This window comes from Parasteatoda tepidariorum, chromosome X1 (genome assembly GCF_043381705.1).
Source record: "Parasteatoda tepidariorum isolate YZ-2023 chromosome X1, CAS_Ptep_4.0, whole genome shotgun sequence".
NCBI classification, from domain to species: Eukaryota; Metazoa; Arthropoda; class Arachnida; order Araneae; family Theridiidae; genus Parasteatoda; species Parasteatoda tepidariorum.
Window position 1 is genome coordinate 41,084,128 of NC_092214.1, and position 24,319 is coordinate 41,108,446.

General features: G+C 26.2%; 1 protein-coding gene across 1 annotated transcript in view; it reads right to left on the minus strand.

Annotated features, from left to right (window-relative positions):
* The window catches only part of LOC107439185 (tolloid-like protein 2), a 100,809-nt gene extending 76,799 nt beyond the window's left edge, over positions 1-24,010 (minus strand). Inside the window, exon 1 of the mRNA XM_071187656.1 lies at positions 23,895-24,010. The gene's annotated coding sequence lies outside the window, so the exon portion shown is untranslated. The remainder of the gene's footprint in view (positions 1-23,894) is intronic.
* Between the last annotated feature and the right edge of the window lie 309 nt (positions 24,011-24,319).

Consider the following 24,319-nt stretch of genomic DNA (forward strand, 5'->3'; position numbering starts at 1 on the left):
ATATTAAAGATATAAAGATATAAATAAGAATTTTTGTAACTGGGCGGGGCTACCCGACACATTTTGAAAAGAGCTGAAAAACATGTTTTCTTAAATTTCTATTTTTTTAAGTTTAACTATTCTTTTTTTGGTTTATTCTTCTTACATTATTTAATTAGATGATAAAACAATAGAAACATACAAAAATGTTGATTATTACTCAGTATTATACAGAAATATAAGCAATACTCCTTAAGTGAGCGGGGCTACCCGACTCTCCCCTATATGAATACATACTTCTCTTACATTTTAACAACTTATCTAAATGAATCTTCATAATATATTTTCATTGTTTATTATTGTCTAAAAATTCTTAAAACAAGCAGAACTAAAATAAATATTAACTTACAAAAATAAAACGATTAAAGAGATACAAAAAACTTTTAGAAAGATTTTAGAAAGATTTACAGAATTAAAACCAAATATTTTATATGAGTTTTCAAGAATTCAACTTCAACAATTTAAATCTGATATAAAAAAAAATACATAAACTGCTTTTAAATTATTCATTTCCGCAACTTCATCTTGAAACTTTTCAAAAACTCTTGATTTTAACAAACAACTAGAAAGTAAATAAAGTAATCTTGAAGAGTAAGGAATTTGAAATTTTTTCACTTTCAAGTTGATTGTCCTCTTGAATTATTCGTTCCTGAGCGGAAATATTATAAACATCATGACTAGGTACTCTTCATTTTGTACATTCATAAAGTAAGAAATAATTAGAAAGGAAAGATTTTTTATTAAGCATTTATTAACATAGGCAGAACAAAATATAGGAAACCTATATTTTTGAAGGGGAATTTCTAGCTTTGATTGCTTTAGGCTTGCAAGGCCTCTTACACTTTTGTGCCCCATGTTTTTGATGCTCCAAGGCATGAATTCTTTAGCAACTTTTTCACTCATTTTTATTGAGTTTTTCATTATTTCTAAATATTGATATTAATTACGACAGACTTTTCGCGTTGTTGATTTATGTTGATAATAAGTTGTGTATGAATGTTATGCTAAATTGGATTTCTACATCACTAATTTGTATTTTTTGCAGCTCTCAACGATGTGTCCAACAGTTTCTAGCGCAATAATGTTTTAATTAAGGAAAATCCGTAGTAGATCTGTTTTTAATTCATACTTATATGTTTTTGGTTCACTATTAGAATTATCTCGGTAAGATTAGTTAAATAGCAAATTAGTTAAATAGCAAAAAAGGAAATACAGCATTCTATTTGAAAATCAATGGGAGTTATAGAAATATGTTTTAATTATATCTTCTATTCCGTTGCAAATTTAAATTTTTTAAACTTCACTACGCAAAGCCTTTCTCTAAACTATAAAGATCAGTAACAAAAAGCTCAAAAACTTATTAAAAGCCATTTTTTCATTCAAAACGAAATCAGTTCTCTTATTGTTTTGCTTTAGGAAAGAAAACCCTAGAGATTATCATAAAATGCATCAATTTTATTATAAAATGTATGAGGTTAATTTTAAATTTTTGGAGGAAATTGACAATTTGTAGTCAACAAAAAAATAAAATATTATTAATTTTTAAATAATAACATTATAAAATAATGATAATAATAAACTAATGATGATAATAAAATAATTATAATAATAAAATAATAACGATAATGAAATAATAATAATAATAATAAGATAATGATAACAATAAAATAATGATAATAATTAAAAAAACGCAGCTACCATGAATAATTTAGGAAAAAATTTCTTATTTCCTATACTACTAATGAAAAAAAGTCAAAGAAGAATGTTTGAAAATCATGTTGGAGGTAGTTCAAGTACAATTAAAATTTTGCTTAAAAACCTTAAAAATAATCTTAAATTTTTTTTTAGATAGAACTTATTTCTTATTGGATTAATAAGATCAGGAAAAAAAAACTGATTGAAAATGTAAAATTAAACCAAAAATTGTGACCATAGAATCAGTATAAAATTTATTCTAAGTGAAGCTAAGAGTATTTGCAGTCTCATAAAAAATATAATTTAATTAAATATTACTATTTTTGCTTATTTTTATTAATATTGAATTTAATATTTATTACCATATGTACGTATATTTTTGTTCATAATACAAATTGCATAAATAAATTACAGTAAATAAAGTAAATTAAACTACAATCATTAGTATTATTCTTATTTTAAAAAATAAACAGGGATGTTATCTTTCTTGTTAACATTTTAGTACACTATTAAAAGTACTCAAATTCAAACTAAGATATAAGAATACGAATTAAAAATTCTGTTTAAATTGAACAGAATAATCCTACTAAATTTAAAACGAAAAGCGTGGATAACTTGGCGAAAAGAAAATTAGCGTTAATTGAGCTATATTTTAGTTTTAGAAGATTAGCAGAATGATCTAGCTTGTAACGCAAGGTGAATTATGGGGACATTTTAAATTTCGTAATCAAATTAAGCTTTCTTAAACAGTTTGTTTCCTTACTTTACTTTTTAAGGAAATATCTTACTATGCTCTAGGTATGCAACAAAAATAAAAGATGGACATATTTTTTGTCTCTTACATTTTAACATTAGATAATATTTAAAGAAATTATGATAAACTGGAAATATTATTAAAATGGATAGTCCTTTTGAGCACAGTGACTGTTTATAAGCAAAAATAATGAAGATTTACAAATCTAAATTTTTTAATGGTTTTGAGAGATTAGTTTGACTGTGCATTATGTAATTATTCTATAAAAGTTTAGTGAGTAATAGTCATGGACTGAGAAAAAAAGTATGGTCGAAACTACCATGATATCATTAAATTTTATAATGAAGTTTCGCGTGTTTCTGGTTCTATGGGAACACCAAAAGATCAGCAATTTTTACCGAGGAGCTTCGGTAATGATTTTGTTTAATTAAATATTAAATACAGTGTTATAATTTGTGACAAAATTTGGTAATTTTATCATGATTCCTTAGAGCATACCATAAAAAATTTTTATTCGCTTAAATTTACTTTTCAGTTTTGTGTTTTTTACTTAATGCTTGATAATAAGAACTATTATTTTGAATATAAGAATTTCTGGTGAAACTTTACCATATGAACAGAAAAATTACCAAATTAATGGCTTTAAATACCAGATATTTTGGGTTTATTACCAAAATTATATTTTTTTACGAGCAATGTTTTTACCATACACTGTTAGAATTTTCATTCTAAAATTATGGTAAAATAACCAGCAGCAGTCTGTCCAACCAATTAACCATAAAAGTTTACGTTAAACAACATTTTTTACCTTTACAGTTTTGAAACCGTTTCAGTTATAAAATCGAATAAAATTCCGTTATAAAACCGAGTATGGTTATAAAATCATGAATACAAAACTATACGATTTTTTTTTAACCATTTAGAACTGGCAAGGTTTCAAAACCGCAAAAAAATTAATCAACTGATTTCTCTTTTTTGCTAGATAATAGGGATTGGAGAATATAGGACACAAATTAAGGAGTGCCGGACACTGGAAATTCTTCGTTTGTTGAAGGGAATGGAGGAAACATTGTGGTGTCAACGCTAAGACTCGAACCCAAGTTCTGCCGACCATGAGATCGACAGATTAGCCTCTCGGCTATGACATATCCGCAGTTGCAAGAAACTAAGCGGCTTTATTAGGTGGATACAGTTGGAGCAATAAAATTCTTGTTGTTTAACCATATTAGGAGAAAGCAATTAATAAATGGCTTTTCTCACAGTTAACAGTCTAAATACCATCTTATTTATGATTATTCGACTGTTTCGTTTGAACATGGTTAAATAATTTGCTGTTTAACCATCTTTTTGAGAAATTTTTAACAGTGTAGCAGAGGCCCTTTCTAAAAAGTTTTTCTTAAACTTGGTATCGAGTAACAGGTTTCGAGTCACTTTACACTTTTTTATCAATCTAATATTTTAATTTCTGTTGATTACTTTATTTTACTTTAATGTAAAAATACTTATTTGTAACAGTGAAATCAGTCTTAATCTAATCGTTACTTAAACAAATCTGAAATTTTAACTATATCATTCTACACTGAGAAAAAAAAATATAGTTAAAACTACCAGAAAATGAAATCTACTGTCATTCTGCCTCCATGGAAAAACCACAAAATTCTGGTTGTTTTACCGTATTTGGTCAAAACAGTTAATAAACGATTTTTGTCACAGTTAACAGTTATCATTATCAGTCATTATTTAACTGTTTTGTTTGAATATGGTATAATAACAATTAAATAAATTGTTTTTTAACTGTTTTTTCTGAGAAATTTCTAACGGTGTACAGTAATCATACCATACAGCAATCTTTACCATGCAGTAATTTACCAGAAATTTTTTCCTCGTGCAAATGCAATTTTAAACTTCAGAAAGGATTAACTGCAAAGGATTTCTGTTCTTAGAATATTGAATTGAAAAGGTAAAGCAGTGAGTTTTCAAAAATCTGTATCGAAGTCTTACTACCAGTTTTTAGTTTCAGGAGGACGCTGGTCGGCTAACTTTTCAGCATCACACTTACTAAACTGTTTTAAAAAAGACTTATACTGTCCATTGGTACAATTGCTACTCCTGCAACAGAAGTTTTTCATTGAAATTTTTGACAAATGACTAGTTCATTGAATTGCATTACAGGATTTCAGAAAACACCTTTTCATACTAATAATAAAAGTAGCAATTTTTATGAGTTACAAATCTGCTACACAATTGATCACAATATTGAACCTTGGCCTATTACTCTTCTTTTTATTTAACTGCAGTTATTTTAATTTTACTTTGCCTTATAAGTATATTGAGTTTTAAAGAAACACATATAATATTTTACTAGCAATTTATGTTGTTACGCTCAATTGATTCCCACAGTATTGAACTCTTTCGAATTGAACCTTCGCACATTTATCTTTGCCTTATGAGTATATAGAGCTTTTAAGGAAATAGCAGATAATATTTTAATAGCAATTTAGGTTCCTATGCTCTATTGATATTTACAATATTGAACTCTGGCATAATGATCTTCTCTTTATCAACTGCTGATACCTTAATTTTACTTCGCCTTATGAGTATAAGTTTTAAAGAAACTCAGATAATATTATTATAGCAATATAGGTTGCTACGCGCAAGTGACACTCACAGTATTGAACTCTGGCATATTGCTCTCCTTTTTATCAATTGTGGTTAATTTAACTTTATAGTATAGTATATAGTATATTGAGTTTTAACAAAACACAGATAATATTTTACTTGCAATTTCGGCTGATAAGCTCAATTGATGCTCATAATATTTAACTCTGGCGTATTGAACCCTGGCATACTTCTTTTTATCAACTACGGTTTCTTTAATTTCACATTGCCTTATGAGTGCATTGAGTTTTAACACAGATTATATTTTACTTGCAATTTAAGTTGCCACGCCTAATCGATATTCACAATGAAATCTGGAATATTGAACCCCTAGCATATTGTTCTTCTTTTTGTAATTTGAGTGTAATTTGTTAATTGATTAATTTTAGTTCAATTTTGTTTTGCCATTTTGAGTATAAGACATAATATTTCACTAGCAATTTAGATCACCGCAAATAGATATTCGATCAACTTTCTCTTATTTAAAAATTATTCTTTAGAAAGAAATCTGATTAATTAGCTTATATAAAATGTAATTAAGTTATTTTTTTCCATCGGGGAGGATAAAAAACCTTTCTTCTACAACTATTAAATCCATCTTTATTCGTGGTTCCGCAAGCCGTAATTATTCTTAAATGAGATTGTTCACTCGAGAGGTTCACAATTACATTAATTGAGCATAAAACTGAAAGAATCTCATAATAACATCATTACAAAGTATATGTTCGACAAAGCTTAGAAAAAAGAACATCAAATATTAGAGTTTGAATAATTGTAAGACTCTCTCTTCAAATTATAAGACATTCATTCATCCCTAAGAATCATTAATGACTATTCGACTGTGATAAGTGGGAAATTAATTGAGTAAAAAATCAACCATGGAACGAGATGAGATAATTTGAAAGTTTTTTCCTCCCTAATTAATGAATATTTGACTCTCACTGAATAGCGATTTTGTGACGTGATGAAATTTTGGTTAAATTACTTAAAATGAAAATTCTTTTTAATAGAAATATGTATTCTTTTTGGGGGTAGCAGATATTACTATCTATATTAGGTTATTAACTATTAACTTTCTCTGTTAGTTATATGTTTTAAAGTTAACAATGTTGGAGTTTTCTGTTCGGATTGAGTATTTTAAAAAAATTTGCAAATTAATTTGCTCACTTAATCCAGTTAAGTTGTTTCATTTTCAGTGCATGAAAAATCAATTTTTTCAAAAACTATACTAATTTATTTTTCTTTGAAATTAAAATGTTTAGTTATGAATGGAAATAAATAAACTAGTTTTTAAAAGTCAATGAAGAAATGTATTCTTATAAAGAAGAAAATTCTACATAATTAGTAAACATTTATTTAACTGCCCTCAACATTCCAAAAAAAGCTTCGTCTAAAGTAATTAACATAATTAAACCCTTCTGGTATTTAGCTGTCCATTTCATCATATACATATTAATATATAGCAATTAAATACGAGTATACAGGTGTCAATCAGATATTAAAATAACTTTCACACGACTTTGAAGTATACAGTGCTCAGATAAATCACAAACGAAAATCAAAATGAGCAGAAATGCCATTATTTTCCGATTCCTCTAATGTAACATATGAAGAACTTAGTGGACGAACCAGGTAAGAGACATTTTAGTGAATTTGAGTAAATTTTATATGAGTTTTCAAGTTTATACGCTTCTTCGTTCAATCTTAAAATTTTTAGTATATTTGTGATGACGTAACTCGAATTTAATCGGGCATATTTATTATATCTAAATTTATTGAGGCATATTTACTTGACCCTAACTTTTTTATAAAGGAGGAGTTTTGATACGCAACAAATGTTTGTTTTTATGGAGGATTTTTAATATTTTTCAACGAATATAATTTTGCATAAAAAACTGAAATAAACATACATTTAGGCTCATGTTCAAGTGTTTAGAATGCTTGTTACAGCTAGGACAGTAATGTTAAGTGCTAGAATACAGCAACTCAGTTCAGCTTTTTTCTCCAAAAAACTTTGTATCTCTTATTTTTAGTGTTCAAAAATAATTTTTTCACAACTCAAATTTGTGGCCACATCAGTTGAATTTGATTATCGTTTTGTACACCTGATTAATAATGTTTATTACGTAAAAAGGTATTCTTAATATTTGACATAAAAATATTTTCTGCCTGGGAAAATAAATTTCCTGTGTAATGACTTTTATTAATTTATTTTAAGGCTTTTAATTATACAGATGTCATTTTCGAAATCAAGAAATTCTGATCATTAAACATAACATTACTTCAATAGCACATTTCGCTTTTTTTTATTCTTAGGCATAAAGATTAGCAGAAAGAAATATTTTTAAGTTGATTTAAAAGACGTAATTGCCAACTTTAGCAAAACTATAGTAAATGATTAATTAGAAAAATTTGGGAAGGAAGCAAATAGTTCGGAGAGTGGCCAATTTCGCCATTACGAATTTTTTTTAAATGCAATAATTGAAAACAAATGGAATACATGCGGTTAATAATTACTTCTAGTTTTAGAAGAAATTGAACTTGTATCCTGAAAGTTTAATTTTAATTACCTTGATAGAAGATTAACATAAATAATGGTTAAATTGAAATCATCCTCCAAAACAACTAAATTTAATTAAATTCAGCATAACCAGCTAGAAGTTCATTTTTACATAAAATTAGAATAGTTTTTATCGTACTTTAAAAGTAGTCTTAAATTCTGTACCAAGACATTTTCAGCTATTTTTAATTAAACTCAGAGTTTAATATTTTACTTTAAAAAACACTCTTTCTACGAAATTGCAGTTTTGCTCGCTTTCTTTTAATTTTATATGGCAGTTAGTTTATTTTAAGTTTCAAAAGTAGACAAAAAATGACGGTTTATATAAGCTATATTTCGATATTATATAGGACAAATCTTGTGCCCTCAATAAAGTTTGGTCAACCAAACTCCTCTCACTCTTTCTCATTTAATATTAAAATTAACAAAAATCGTTAGTTCATATAGCGTTTAGTTCAAACATTGTAATATAGATCAAACATTTCTCTCCAAATTAAGTTTGGTCAATCAAACTCCTCTCACTCTTTCTCATTTAATTTTAAAATTAACAAAAATTGTTAGCTCATATAGCGTTTAGTTCAAACATTGTAATATAGATCAAGCATTTCGCTCCAAATTAAGTTTGGTCAACCAAACTCTTTTTAAAAATAAACATTTCTAACAGTTTAAGAAATTATACGAATTATATTTAATAGTTTTAAATTCGAAAAAAAAACTTTTTCCCTGTTGATAGAAACTTATAGCAGTTGAATGCACCGAACTAAATGCTAACTACATGATACTGGAGGACTTTTTTTCTAAAAAAAATAAGCATCTATATTCTCAAAAATATTGATTCTATGATGAACCACTATATCGGTAACTTGAATCTTAACATGGTGTAAATGTACGATGTTTAATAAATTACTAACGTAATAAGGTGTTGAATTGAACAATGGTATTCTGCAACCAATTTCAAAATGAATGATAATATGGTTCAACTTTGCATCAGATTAAGGTTCCAGCAAATTTCAACAATATTATGGTTAAACACAGAGTAAATAATTCCAGATCAAGTTACGAAAAAAAGTACTAGCACCCTGATTCAGTATCCGTAAAATCCATTTTTACTGGGAAATTTTGTACCGTAATTTTCAAGTAATATTTAATTAATTACAACGATTCAGTGATTTAACAGTAAATATTGCTATAAAAATTACAGTATATTAGTTTTTTGTTAAGCAAAATTTAACGTTCAAATTGGATTTCACGGTAAAAATATCGGCATTCAGGGTACAAGTACTTTTTACGATTATTTGATACAGAATTTTTTGCAGTGCACGCTCAGACATTTCTAACTGTGTAAGAAATTATACGAATTACATTAAAATGTTTTTAAATTAAAAAAGAATAACTTTTTCTCTGTTAATTGAGAAGTTAAACTGTTAAATACATCAGACTAAATTATATCTACATGGTAATTGAGAGCTTTTTTCGATTGTGATTCTTCTTTCGTGGTTATGACTCATATTTAGGGAATATATAGTAACAGATGGATAAACATAATTGTGATTCACACTGTAATTCACTGAGATGATAATCACGAGTGATTATCATCTCATTTTTGGTGATATGTAATATATTCATTGCAGTGAGAGTAATGGATAATTTCATTCAAATTCAGAAAATGGATAATAAAAAAACAGGGGCAATAAATTCTGAATATCACTTTAAACACGAATGCTTTCACTCGCATTCAGTGAATAAACTAAGAAAAAAAACATGGTCAAAACTATTAGAATATGGTAAAATTTATTCTGGCTATAATCTATATATCTTATGGTATCAATTCAATTCTGGCTCTATGGAAATACCAAAATCCACTGTAATTATTACCGAAGCGCTTTGTTAATGATTTTTGTATAATTAAAATGTGCACAAAAATTAATTCAATTATAGCTACATTTATTATGTGACCTTATACAGGTAAAAAAAAGGCTGCTCATAAATATCAAAATATGGTAAAATTTACCGTGTTTCTGGCTGTCTAAGAAACCCAAATGCTAGGTAAATTTTACTGAAGCACTTTAGTTATGATTTTGACAAAATTAATAATAAAATAGGGTTTTGTTATATGTGATAATACTTGATAAATGCTGTATGATAATACTTGAAATGATAATGTATGATAATACTTGAAATTTTATCATGATACCTCAAAGCATGGTATAAAAACAGTTTATTTGGTCAAATTTACTTTTCAGTTTTGTATTTTTTTTTATTAAATGTGTGGTAATAAGATCTATAATTCTGAAAACCAGAATTTTCGGGAAACCGTTACCATATGAAAAAAATATTATCAAAGAAATGGTTTAAATACAGTATATTTTGGTTTTCTTAACTAGCATTTTTTAAACAGAAATATCATTTCTTTATTGTTTTATCCATGTACTTAATACAGTAACAATTATTCTTCCGTATCTAAATTACGATACAGATTTTTCTAATTCTTAACATGAGTCACGTATAGAATTGCTATGTCTTTAATGAAAAAAAAAGTAAGGATTCAATGAATTGTTTTAATCAGATAAATAAGTCTAAGAGCTTAAAATGCATGCACGAAGAAACGATAGAACAGCATAATAATTTCAGAGTCCAAATTTTGCCCTATTTAATTTCATAGAACAAGCCGCTTTCCCGCGCATTTGAGAAAAATCAAAGCATTGATCCGACGGAGTAAACGTCAAAGTTACTTTACATTTCACATAAAGAGAGGGAAAATTTTTAAGCCTTGTCTGGTGCTTTCTAATTAGCAGCCGCGGAACTAAACCCATCGGATTCCCCCACGAGATTTATCGTAGAACCATTTATAAATATTAAATATTCTTAAAATAATGTGCATGAAAGGGCAATAATGCTGAAAAGTCAAAATCTCGAAGTATAAGTTATTATACTTTGTATTTACAAATAGCATTAACATCTATTTCAATAACGAATGAAGTTTATAATACCTTTTCAACACATATTAAATTATTACAATAACTTGTATTTAACAACAATTTAACGATAGAAGGCAAGAAAAATAAAACTGCTAAATTTACAGGTTTTATTAACACTTTCCGTGTTATATATGATAATTTTAATCTTTATTTTATATTTATACAGAAAAAAATTGTAGTAAGAAAAAAAATCCTCCATCAATTTTCACTGATATTATTTAGCGTTATTTATCAGGAAAAAAAATTCTTAGCAAACCTTAGTCAGTGCATTATCGACTAAACTGAAGATTTTGTCTAAATCCTATATGCACACTGAGAAAAAAAATGGTCTGAATTACAAGGATATGGTTAAATTTACCACGTCTCTGGCTCTATGGAAATACTGAAAAGCCCGATAATTTTTACAGAAACGCTTTGGTAATGATTTTGGCTAAATTAACCATAAAATATAATGTTATGATGTGTTGTAAAATTAGTGATAAAATTTTGCAGCTTTATCATGATTCTTAGAACAGGACATAAAAACCATTTATTCGGTTAAATTTACTTTTCAGATTTGTATTTTTTGCAAAATATTTGGTAATGAGGAAACTAGAACACTGAAATCCAGAATATCCAGTAAACGGTTACCATATGAACGAAAAAATTATTAAACGAATGGTTTAAAAATATCATATATTTTAGTTTTATTACCATAATTATGTTTTTTTTTCTTTTGAAAAAAGAAAAAATGAAACGGAGAAATAAACACAGAATGAAACAGAAAAAAAAACCGAAATGTTATTACCATACTATTAATATATTTTACTAGATTTTTTTCTCAGTGTACAGTGATTAAAAAAAGAAAAGATTTCCTGTCCACTAAAAGGGGATGGGGTCATTGAAATTTGAAAAATATTGCCAAAATAATGTACTTAGAGGAGCTTTCATTTGAGCTGCTTAATACTATTTAAATTTTTTGCGTAACTTTCCTTTTTATGATATTACTATAATTATTATTATAATTTAAAATTATAATTACGAGAAGTGTATTACTAAGAAATTCTCTGATGCTACACAAAAATATGAGTTTAAACTTAAGAATCGCGATGGTGAAAATCTGCTGTTCAAAGGATCATTTGTTCAAAATTTAATTTCGTTTCTAACATGTTTCGTTGATGTCGAGTTTTTGGATATTTTAATCTTAAATGAAATAATATTTTAAAAGCCATGTCTTAAAATGGAAATAAATTTGTGATTTCGTTTGACAAACACGACTGAGATAATGAGACTAATGAGAAAAATGTAGAAGTTAATGCGGGCATGAAGATAAATGAGAATACGGAAGAAAGAAGTAATTTGAAATCGTAAATCATTATTGAATAACAAATACATTTTAATTTACTTGAAGTAATTGATAATTTATGTAAGTTATTGAGTTTCCGTTACAAATTAATTATAACTATTCCAAAATTCTACAATTCAACTCAAACTAATTTTCTACTTAAATTAATGTTTTTTAATCACATTCAAAAACATAGAGTAAGAACCATGCAACTAACTTTCTTGTTTTTGTTTTAATATTGACTGTTACCATCTTGAGAGTATAATTAGCTCAACATATATGTAATAGAAGTTACTAATGCAATCTAAAAACGATTTTATGAAATTTAATCAGATTTTATTCGATTGAGTAATTTCATACTTAAGTTAAAGTTATAAAACTTTAGAGATATTTTCTATAGAATAGGTAGAAATTACGTAGGATAATTAAACATTTTATGAAGCTGGCTATACTTGTTTTATCTAAGGACACATGAGTATGACTTACTTTATACGTTATACGAACTTTATACGTTATACGAACTTTGAACACAATAGAAAAAAAAATTATCTTATCTTAAATCTGAGTAGCTTATTTATGTTATTAAACTGAAATATATATTTTCCTTAAATGCTTTAAAAATTAAATTACTTAATGGAATACACACTGTAGAAAATTCCAGATAAAATGGCGGTATGAAATAACGCCGGATGTATGAAATAACGCCACCCCGAATGTAGGATCCATAAGAAACATTTGACCGTAAACTTTTATACCGTAATTTTTACAGTGATTTTTATCTAATTACAGTGATTACTGTAAATGTTACTGTATATTAGATTTTTTTGTTCCGTAAATTCTCAGGGTGCCAGAATTTTTCCTCATAATTTGACCCCGAATTTTTTACAGCATACAAGTAATTTTACAAGGTACGCCGAGTAAAATGTATGGTCCAAAGTACCAGAATATGGTAAAGTATCAAAGTATGGCTCGTATAGAACACCAAAAATCTCGGTAATTAGTTTCACTGAAGCGTTTTGTTAATGAATTTCGGTAAAATGTGCAATAAAGTACGGCCTTACAACACGAGATAAAATTTGGTAAATGTAGCAAAATTTTTTAATTTTATCATAATTTCATAGAGCACGGCAAAAAAATAACATTTATTCAGTTAAATTTACTTTTCAGTTCTGTATTTTTTAGTAAATGTGTGGCAAGAAGAACTATAATTTTAAAAACCAGAATTTACGGGAGCCATATGAGATAAAGAAGTACCAAATGAATGATTTAAAATCCATATATTTCAGTTTTATTAATCTGAATCATGTTTTTTTTAAACCGGAAATGCCATTACCATATGGAGTAGTAATTTTACCAGAATTGTTTTCTTTCTATAAGTATGAGTAATGGATGTTATACGCAATAAAACTGTTCTGATGAATTAACCTTTTTAGTATTTATAAGTTTTTTGGAAAACTGAATTAAAATAAAATTTCGGTTTAAAATGAAGCATCGACTTCCAATATTGCTAAAAATCATCTTTTTAAGTAGTTTCTATCGTAGTATAAGAAATTTACCAAATGAATGTACTTCATGAGCGAAATAGCGATAAAAAAATTTTATTTAAAAATTTTTTTTTAATTATTTATATTAATTATTTTTAAAAATAATTCTTTTTTATTTACTTATTTAACAAGAAACTATTTTATGAGTTTAGTGGAATGAGTTTCAGTGAAGATTTTCATGACATTTGGCTCTACTGTGTCAAACATAAACAAATAACTCTAGATAAACTGACCAGAAAGTGTTGTAAACTAAGTCTGTCAAAAGATGTAGGATCACAGAAGGTCTTCTAAATCATGTGTCCTTTGTAAACCCAAGAAAGACAGATACATTGATATTTAAAATATGATATTTGTTTAGTAATTGAATTAAACATTGGAATTTGGAGTGTATAACATAAATTTTTAAAATATGTGCTAAGTTGCGGTAAGAAGTTAAAATCATGAGGGAAATTATGATAATTAGAATTATGCAAAAAAAAAATTACAACATTTTATTCTCCATATTTCTTAGAACAACCCAATATACCAGTTTCTTAAAAAAATTAGTTAAATTTATCTTTGTATACGTAAAACAAGTATTGTCAATTTGTAAAAGTTAAGTCAGGAAAAAAATATAACTTTTAATATTAAGGTTAAAATATCCTTTTATTTCTTAAAACTTTTTTTAAAATTGTTTAGCAATAAAATTTAACACCGTAACTTTGCTCTCATAAAATAAACTTGGTGGAATATGTATCAATGTCTTACAATAATTTTACATTGAAAGAAATTGAGTCTTTTAAAAATTATATTTAAAAAGCTCTTTTTCTCAAAACTTTAATTGGATCAAATTGTTTGAGTATGGAAGTTTAATGTTTATTTAAAAGAAAACAGTTTTCAAAAAACTAAATCCTTTTGAAAAATAAATATATAAAAACATATTTTGTCAACACTTTGCTTAAAAATGCGTAATTTGTCACAAATTAAATTAAGGGATAAATAATTTGTAAAACTCTCCGTGATTTTTCAAATTATCTTTATGACTGAATAAAGCATTCAAAATTAACTTTATACGTAACTAATGTTTACACTTCATTCAGCATTTTTTTTTTCAAAATCTCTGCCACTCCTCGTTATCTTAATAAATGCAATATTATCAACATAAATTAAGGCTTTAATTAACGTCTCTCATCAGGAAAGTATAGAATAACAAAGTATGTTTGGAATTTTTCAGTTTGGTGGATTAATTTATTTCTGTATAGCACAGTAAAATTTCTTTTAGAATAAATATTCTTTTTACTAGCAACATAATCTCCTTTGCCCACAGAATAAGTATTATCAATGTTTATTAATTGTAAACCGATAACACTTTCTAAAGAAAAGAAGCTTTGTTTAAAAATCCTATCCTATCTAAACTAACTTAGCGTCATAATATTTGTTCCGTTAATTTCTTTTTATTGATTTCTTGTTTTAATAAAAATAAAGATATGGGAAAAAGTTTGAACTTAAATTATGGGCCATTCTATGCCAATGTTGCTATTTTTTGGTATTTTGATTTTTATCTATCTTTGCTTAGTGGTCGTCTTATTTTAACATGGAAATTCTCACTGAACAGCAGATTTTATTGGTAAAAGCAACCAATATAATATATGACATTCCATTAGGTGTTATGTTTGCGAAAATGTGAGGAAAGCATCTGTTTTTAGGTATGCTGTAGGTAAGAATTCTATTTTCTTAAATTTAAAATTAGACAAAAGATAAATTTCATAAAAGTAATATTTTTAAATTCCCGTGAAATGAGATAAATTATTTTTATAATAAATGTGCATTTTTTAAGTAATAGGGTTAAATATAATAGTATTAAATAAAAATAAAACACTTTTTGCTTGTTTGCATCAACAACTTCTTTTTGATCATAAATATTTAAAGAATCACTTTTATAAGTTAAAAAAACTCAAGTTATGGTTTTCTACACGGATAAAAAATCTGGTAAAATTACCACCCTCTATTCCGGTAAAATAAAAAAATCAACTTTAATTTTGGTAATAAAAACCTAATTATACGGTATTTAAATCATTTTTTGGTAATTTTTCCGTTCGTGTGGTAATGGTTTACTAGAAATTCTAGTTTTAAAAATTGTAGCTCATATTATCACACATTTAGTAAAAAATACAAAACTGAAAAGTAAGTTTTACCGAATAAATGGATTTTAGGACATGATCAAAGGTATCACGTTAAAATGACCAATTTTGGCAACGTTTAGCAAATTTATCACAGATTATAAAACCATATTTTATTATTAATTTTGACAAAATCATAACTAAATTGCTTCAGTAAAATTTGCCGAGTTTTGGTTTTAGACAACCAGAAACACAGTAAATGTTACGAAATTTTGATATTTTTGACCAGATTTCTTTTTTTCCTGTGTTAGATTACATACTAAATGCAGCTATAATTGAATTAATTTTTGTACATATTTTTAATAAAGTACTGTCATTTTTTCTCGTAAACCTGTTAGTCTGTTACAATGTAATTACCTTATTTTATTTCATTATTGCAATCATTTTTAAGAAAACCTAATATAAAAGTTTTTAGATAAAATCCAAAAGAGCGCAGTTTAATAAACTTTATAAAAACTAAATTGAATACACTTAATGCAAATTATTTATTGACATATTATGTTGAAGTTGAAACCTGAGTCACTTAGAATAGTATCAATACTTCACTAGTTAAAAAGGGATTGCAAACAACCATACTAGAGCTCCACAAATCATAACTTTAAATATACTGATATTAGGTAACCACACTGTAAAAAATTCTAGAACAAATTATGGTATAAAGTACTGGCAATTTGGGTGTATCATTCATAAAATCTAGTTTACCGTAAACTATTATACCGTGATTTTTAAAGTAATAATTATTTAATTAGAGTGAAACAGTGGTTTTACTGTAACTATTACTGGGAAAATTGCGGTATTTCAGATATTTTTTTTTCGTAACATATGCCAGTAAAATGGATTTTACGATATTAAATACCGGAGGTCTGAGTACTGATATTTTTTTACCGTAATTTGTTCTGGAATTTTTTACAGTGCTTAAGTCCCCTGATGTCGAAATCTGAATTTCCGTGTAAACCAAAATGGTAGTATTTATCGAAAATTATAAATAAAAACTATCTTTTGCAAAAAGAATTTCTTTTGTAATTAGGAAAAAAACAACCCCTCGGTCAATAATACTATAAAAGTACAAAATATAATTTTTAACTAAATATTTTAATTAATTTAACGACCATGAAAAATAAACTTACTGAATATTTCCGATATTTAGATTCACCATACAAAATTTGTCAATTATTCGAAATAGATATTGCAAATTTACCCAAAGTATAACAATTTGTTGTACTTTGGGACATAAGAAATTTTTCCTTGCGAAAGTTTTACTTGAACCCAATTAATGCCAACGAAACTATATTTAATTTTTTAAGCCACTAAATTAAGAAAAAAGTATGATTAATACACAATGCAAAGAACATGAGTTCTCGATGTGTGTAAACCTAATTTGAAAGCAGTCAATATATAATTGAGATAAATGGAGCAGACATGAGCACATAAGGCGTATATATTTTTTTTAATAGAATTCTTTGCAACAAGAGTGATGAGTATTAATGTTACGTTCTCTATATTTCATGTAATGTGTTTGAATGCAATGTAAGTTCGATTATTTTTTAAGGAAAGATGAAGGTAAATGAAAATTGAAACTTTTTATAAATGTTTAAAAGAAATTAGAAACTTCGGTGAAAGTTATTTCCCTTGAAAGAATTTCATTTATTTGCTGGAAACAGAAAATAGTTATTTGATAAAAAAAAGGGGGAAAAATATATTGAATCAAAATACATGAATTAAAGGAATATGTCATAAAAATAGTTTAATTTTTTCAAGAGTGATGAGTATTAATGTTACGTTCTCTATATTTCGTGTAATGTGTTTGAATGCAATGTAAGTTCTACTATTTCTTAAGGAAGGATGAAGGTAAATGAAAATTGAAACTTTTTATAAATGTTTAAAAGAAATTAGAAACTTTGGTAAAAGTTATTTCCCTTGAAAGAATTTCATTTATTTGCTGGAAGCAGAAAATAGTTATTTGATAAAAAAAAGGGAAAAAAATATATTGAATCAAAATACATGAATTAAAGGAACATGTCATAAAAATAGTTCACCTTTTTCAAATTCTTAACTTGTTAACTAAACTAAATATTAAAAGTATTCTAATAATACATTACTAAAATATACTTATAGAATATAACATTTCCTGGTGACATAACATTCCCTTAGACACAGAATTTTTTGCTGAACATTTTGTCATACTTTTTTCATTATTTTGCTTTAATTTGGGTCAAAATAAGTAAAAAAATATTATATTTAACATTTTATAGCATTTTAAAAATTTATGGTTATGAAATACTGGTGCCTTTTTCTGCATTAAAGGTCTTTTCTGCATTGTCTTTTTCTGCATCTTCCAAAAACGGTTTACTTCCGAACAATAATTTTTTAAATTTGAGGTTATTTAGATCTGATAGAAACAGTCATTCATCATTGAAATTTCTTTAATTAGAAAATAAATTATTGATAAAATTTTAAATATTATTGAAAAAAAAAATTTTTTTTTTCAAACTTCTTTTATGGATTTTATATTTTTGTTCAAATATAATTCCTATAATCTAATGGGTTTTCTTAGTAGATATAAGTCATTAAAAAATACCAAAATGTATTTATGCTCGTAATTAGAGCGTCAAAAAATATTATATATATAAAAGGGACACCGGTGTCCCATTTGCTTCAAAGGGTTAAAAAATTGCAACAAATTAGAACATCTAACCCAGTTGCAAAAAATATCGTAGTTATAAAAAATTATGCATGAGTTTTACCTTTGTCCGAAGGTACAACATGTTTTATTGTCCCAGGGTAAAATACTCTAATATTTTAAAGGTATAGCATGATAAGAAAAAATATGAATTGTGGCCTAATATTTAAATTTATTAAATCTATCGAATGTTTAAATCTATTTAATCATAACTAAAAAATTTAAAATAATTTTTTTAATAACCAAATAAAATTCAACTTAATTGTTTTATAAAATCGTGTTTAGGAAAATAAAATAAAATTAAAAAGAATTGCTTTTCACAGAAGAATTAATTATTCTTTTATTCATCAGAAGATTAATTTAATACTTTCTTTCATACCGAAACGCAGTGTCGTATACTATAACTATGAATAACTGTGTGTGTCTCATATTATTTTTTCTCTAAACTTTATATTTTCATGCGTAATAACTATTGAAATATAAAATTTCGAGTCCAATAAGGTACTTCCGGCACCCTGAGTGCCGGTATTTTTTACCGTAATTTGATCCAAATTTTTTTACAGTGTAGTACAGTTGTTTAAAAATGATAGTTTGGGAAATGAATGTAATTTTGAGTAAAATAATTTAAAAAGCAAATTATTTCTTAAAATTGACTACTTTTAAAGTATTTTTTTTATAACTGGAAATCAGTTGCGAAACGATTCTAAAAAGTAACATTATTAAAAAAAAATACTACATTAAAGTGAGTGTATTCTTTAAATTAATTTCATTTGAATACTGAAAGTCTGGTTAAATTTCTTTAGAAAGAGATAATTGTTTTCAACGTGCGACTTGAATATTTTATTCGTTTCTTATCTAAGTAAGTTTTAAAGAAGTCAATATATTTATTCTAAGTTTTGAAAGTGAACAAGAAATAATATTATTTTCTTAACGTCCAAATATTTTACTTTAAATGTTTGATGTTTGTGAAGCAGGGTTAAGAAGATCAACTTGTTAAATGTATTTACGCATTTACAAGATGCTTGTTTTAATATTAATAGCAACAAGTTTAGATATTTGAGTTTAAAAAACTAATGATACTACTTTGAGTTTCAGCTTCACATAACGCTATCAATATTCAAAAAATAGCTCTCTGAAAATTTAAACATAACTGTGCAATATATGTTTGTTGAGGAGTCTGTGTAGAGCTTAAATCAACAAGATTTAAATATCTCTATTGAAAAGCTGTTTGTTAGGCTTGCCCGCATTTAAAATTCATGAGCAATTCTATTTTGTAGTAGATTTAAATTATCTTTCATTAGTGAATTATAACTTCGGTGTATTTCAATTAATGATTTCTATGACTTTCATTCATTAAAATTCAATACATATAAGGAAATACATTTAGACAAACTTTCCGTTCTGATTTTATTTATTCAAGCAATAATAAAATAATTGGTTTTCCATTTTAAATAGAAGCTTTAAAAAGACGTGAAACGTGAAAAGTATCAAGTACATTTAAAGTAATTAAAATTTAGAAAATCGTATTCTAAAAATCTATTTGTAAAAATCGTTAACTTTATATTGAGCATATTTCAGTGTAAATGCATAAAAAAATCTTTTTAAAAATTTATAAAAAAGTCAAGGTTTACTCATTGCTTATTAATTTTTTTCAAAAGTTCAAGCGGAAATATAATATTTTAACAGAACATTATTTATCATTTTATGTATAATTCCGGTTTTCAGTACTTGAAATGAAAAATGGAACACTTAATTGCTTAACCTTTTGTTCTAATAATCGGATTTTCACGCACTAGCTTGCAATATTATTGGTTCAAAAGTCTAACATTCAATCTTTATGCCCCCACACCTGCAATGATAATTGATTCACCCGGGAGATTTTCTTAAATACAAAACCAGACACAAAATCGTTTTATCCCTGCTTAGACATACATGAAGCCTTAAAATAGGGTGGTAACTGAATTCTGGAAAATATGGTCCTCATAGTTGACTAAGAAGAGTGGTCGAAAGTTTAAATTCATTAATGTTAATTTTACTACATTTTGCATTCTGTCTTATTTAATTTAACTGTTTTAAAATTTTCATTTCTCAAGAACTACTTGACAGATTCCGTTCAAATTCTGGATTTTGACATCTAAAAATATGAAATTTTAAATTATGTAAAGTTTGGGTACCTTAACCGATCAACAATGTTTTGATTACTTTAAAATTAAATTATAAAATATAACAAACTATAAAAAAAAAATTAGAGAATGTTTTTTGGGTAAACGAGTTTTATAATTGTGTATAAAAACTTTTTGATTGAGTTAAATAGTTTCAAAGATTTGTCGTAATACGCAAAAAGTGGACGTTAGAAACATTAAGAAATACTAATTTGTCACGGTTTTTGCTAACTTAACAATTGAGAATATGCTTTCCACACAATAGATACCTCTTGCGGTCTATTTTGTTATATTTATCTACTATTTATTTGTCGAGCTTTTTGGTGCTCCCATAGAGCCAAAACACGGTAAATTTTACCATATTCTGGAAGTTTTAGCCAACTTTTTTTTTCTCTCATTGTACTTAATACACATAGGGCATTGTATTACTTTCCTACTTCTGTTATACTTCCTGTTAATTTTATCACTAGCTAATTTACATAGTATTGATTTTAAAAATTATTTCCTTGTATTAATTATAAAATTCAGAGATATAAAAAATTGAATAAAAAATATTCATTCAATTAAAAATATTTGAGTTTTGTGAACATTATAATATTGCCTTTTTCGTTTATTGAAATATTTTGATTGTTTGTTTTATCAAGCTTATATTTTTTTAGAAAAAATCATAATTTGAAAAATTAAAATTAATATTCAAAATAGAACTACACTAGATTATTTATACATATGCGAAAAAAATGTTTAGGAATAATCTGTAAAATTAGTATTTCACACAATCATATATAAAAGTACCCCGGTATTCCCGCAAGTTCTTAATTTGAAAAATTCATTCAAAGTAAAAACAATGAATATACAATCTACTACGGAGTTAGCCAACTTATTTTAAAATTTAAAGACAGAAATTAGCATTGATCTTTGAATATTATCTGTAAATCTATTTCATTAGTTTTTCCAAATTGAAATAAATAATAATGTGAACTTATATTGTGACTAAGATATTTTAATTAATTGGTACTGTATTCATAAAAATATATGTAAAATTTTTAACGTCCTTTAAGCACCACTAAAAGTGCACATTTTTTATAAAGGTCTGAAATTTTAACGGAATGCCTTTTCTTTTTCGCTTTAATGATAATAAACTTTCAGAAATAGTTTCTTCAGAAAATTCTATTAACTCGTTACCTGTCTTTGACGTAATATTACTCGATATGGTATTTTCTACTTCTTGTTTTGTTGTAATATTACTTTCCGGTTCAATCCTTACATTTATTTTTGTTTTGTACGTATAATTTTGTTTTCTACGCTTTGCCGTTATACTGTAAGAAATTCCAGAGCAAATAATTGTCTGAAGCACCGTCAGTATGGGTGCATCATCTGCAAAATCCAATTTCACCGTGAAATATTTTTTATAAAAATAATTTTTTATAAAATATTTTTTATATTGTAACTTTTACACTAATATTTATATAATTCGAGTGATTCAGAGATTTTAGGGTAATTATTTATTAGATTTTTTGTTCCGTAACGTGCTCCGGTAAAAATGGATTTGTGTGCTGTTACTTTTTACAGTAATTTGATTCGGAATTTTCTAGCAAATAGCAAAGATTGCCTGCATGCAAAGAAAGAAAGAAGAGCTACACGCTAGTTGAAAATCAACAAGCTTCTCGAATTAGAAGATGTAATTTTTCAGTAAAAACTTGTTTACACACCAGAATTCTTATATTTGTAACGAATTATCTCGGTGTTATGTTATTCGGTAGCAATAAGTAATTTCAGCATACGTTCAAGGAATTTTTAATCCCTTTTCCAGAGATTAAATATTTTTTTTATTTCTTATAAACTGCTCAAAGCTAACCTTAAGTTGTCTTTTCTATCAACTGCTCGGAGCTAGCTTTCATATAAATATTTTTCAACACTTGTTTAGATACCAAATATAACCCAGGTATGAATTTTTTTTAAAGATAATGCTTAATTAATTATTTACGTTTTACAAAAAATACTAATACTTGTTGTTTATGACAAAACTTTTATAAAATAATTCAAGCCTTAAACTAAAAACCTTTACTTCTAATTTTGAACTATTCAAATACTTAAAAATATTTGGAGTAAACAAAGTAAAGTTCTCACTAATTTTTTCAACTATGTTTGACCGGGAAGAAGTTTTTAACTTTTCTCAGTTCAAAGCATTTTTAAAATTAAAATTTTTAAAAAGTTATTTTAAAAGTTTGTGATTTATATTGAATTATTTTGATAAAGGAATTTTAATGTATATTTTTTAAAGTCATTGAATATTTTACCTTTGAAGTTTGAATATAAAATGGCCGCAATTATGAATGAAAGCAGTTTTCTTAATTGCAAAGTAATTATTGTAGTCCTACTACATAGTTCGTCCAATTATTGTTTGCAAGGTCTTTTAAAAATAAATTTTTTAAAAAAGCATTTCTCCTGAGTTGATTTTCAAGGAGTTACGTATTTTTAGAAACTAAACTTTAAGCATCCGGCTATAATGTACATAATTTAATATTCAACAAATATTCTAAATTTAAACACATTTGCACAAACATAATGTAATTATCAACTGACAATTACAATTAATATAAAAATAAAAATTTGTATTCATAGAAAAATATAGACATTTTAAAGGAAGTTATTCAGAGGAGACAAAATAAACGAATTTTTAAAACAATATAAGTGCCATGTTTTGGAAAGCAACAATTTATCGAATCAGTATCAAATCAAACATTCAGTATAAACTCAAGCCAAAAGTTAAAAGTTTGAAAAAAAATTTAGGACATATTTATGGAGAAGTTTTTTTTTCATAGTTTCCTAAGTTGGAGAATGTGGGGAAAAGTATAGAAAAAAGTAAATAAATTACATACATTTCTTTAATCATGTTCGCGTTTACAAAGAACAAAATAAACTAGTAAAATGATTTAATTTTTCGAGGAAAAAGTCTTTTTTCACCTTATCGTAAAGCGAAACATGTTTGCACATGTGCTTAAAAGAAATAAAGTAATTTTATTTTTTTTCAAAATTATCACTCTAAAACTAAACTTTATTAATTTATATTTTTATTAATAAAATTTTAAAATTACTATCCAGTTTATAGATTTGAGAAATTATTTTTTTAAAAAAAACTATCAAGTTTTCATTTCTGTAAAAACTTTTTAAAATGCTATCTAAATTTTATTTCCGTAAAAAATAAAAAAATGCTATCTAGTTTTCCATAATTTTTTTTAAATTGCTATCTAGCTTTTAACTCTGTAAAAGATTTAAAAAATACCGCCAAACTATCTCAATAATTTTTTTTTAAGGAGCAGAGAAAAAAACTATCTACTCACCGCAAAAGCAGACCACCTGTTAAACGCGATATCAAAGTTACCAAAATATCCGGCAATACAAGAGGATGAAGTGCCGGATAGCTAAGCCGGACTGACGTAGCCGGCGCATGACAACCACCTGATAGGATGGAAGGGTTCATTCAGGTAGGAGAGCAAACAGAATACAGAGGCGCAAGATAAAAAAAGAGAAATGAATGGATTTTCAAAGAGGTTTACCTCAATTGATTCCCTGGTGAAAAGTAAGAGAAATATGGTGAGGAATATGAGGTTTAGTAAACATTTATAGCCTATTTTTCCCACATTCCTCAAGATTTATTTTGTGTTAATTTAAAAAATGAGACATTATAACAACAGAACATTATTTCATATTTTACTCAGTTTACAGCTTTCAAAAAACAAATTTCCTTTTTCTTTAAGTGCTATTT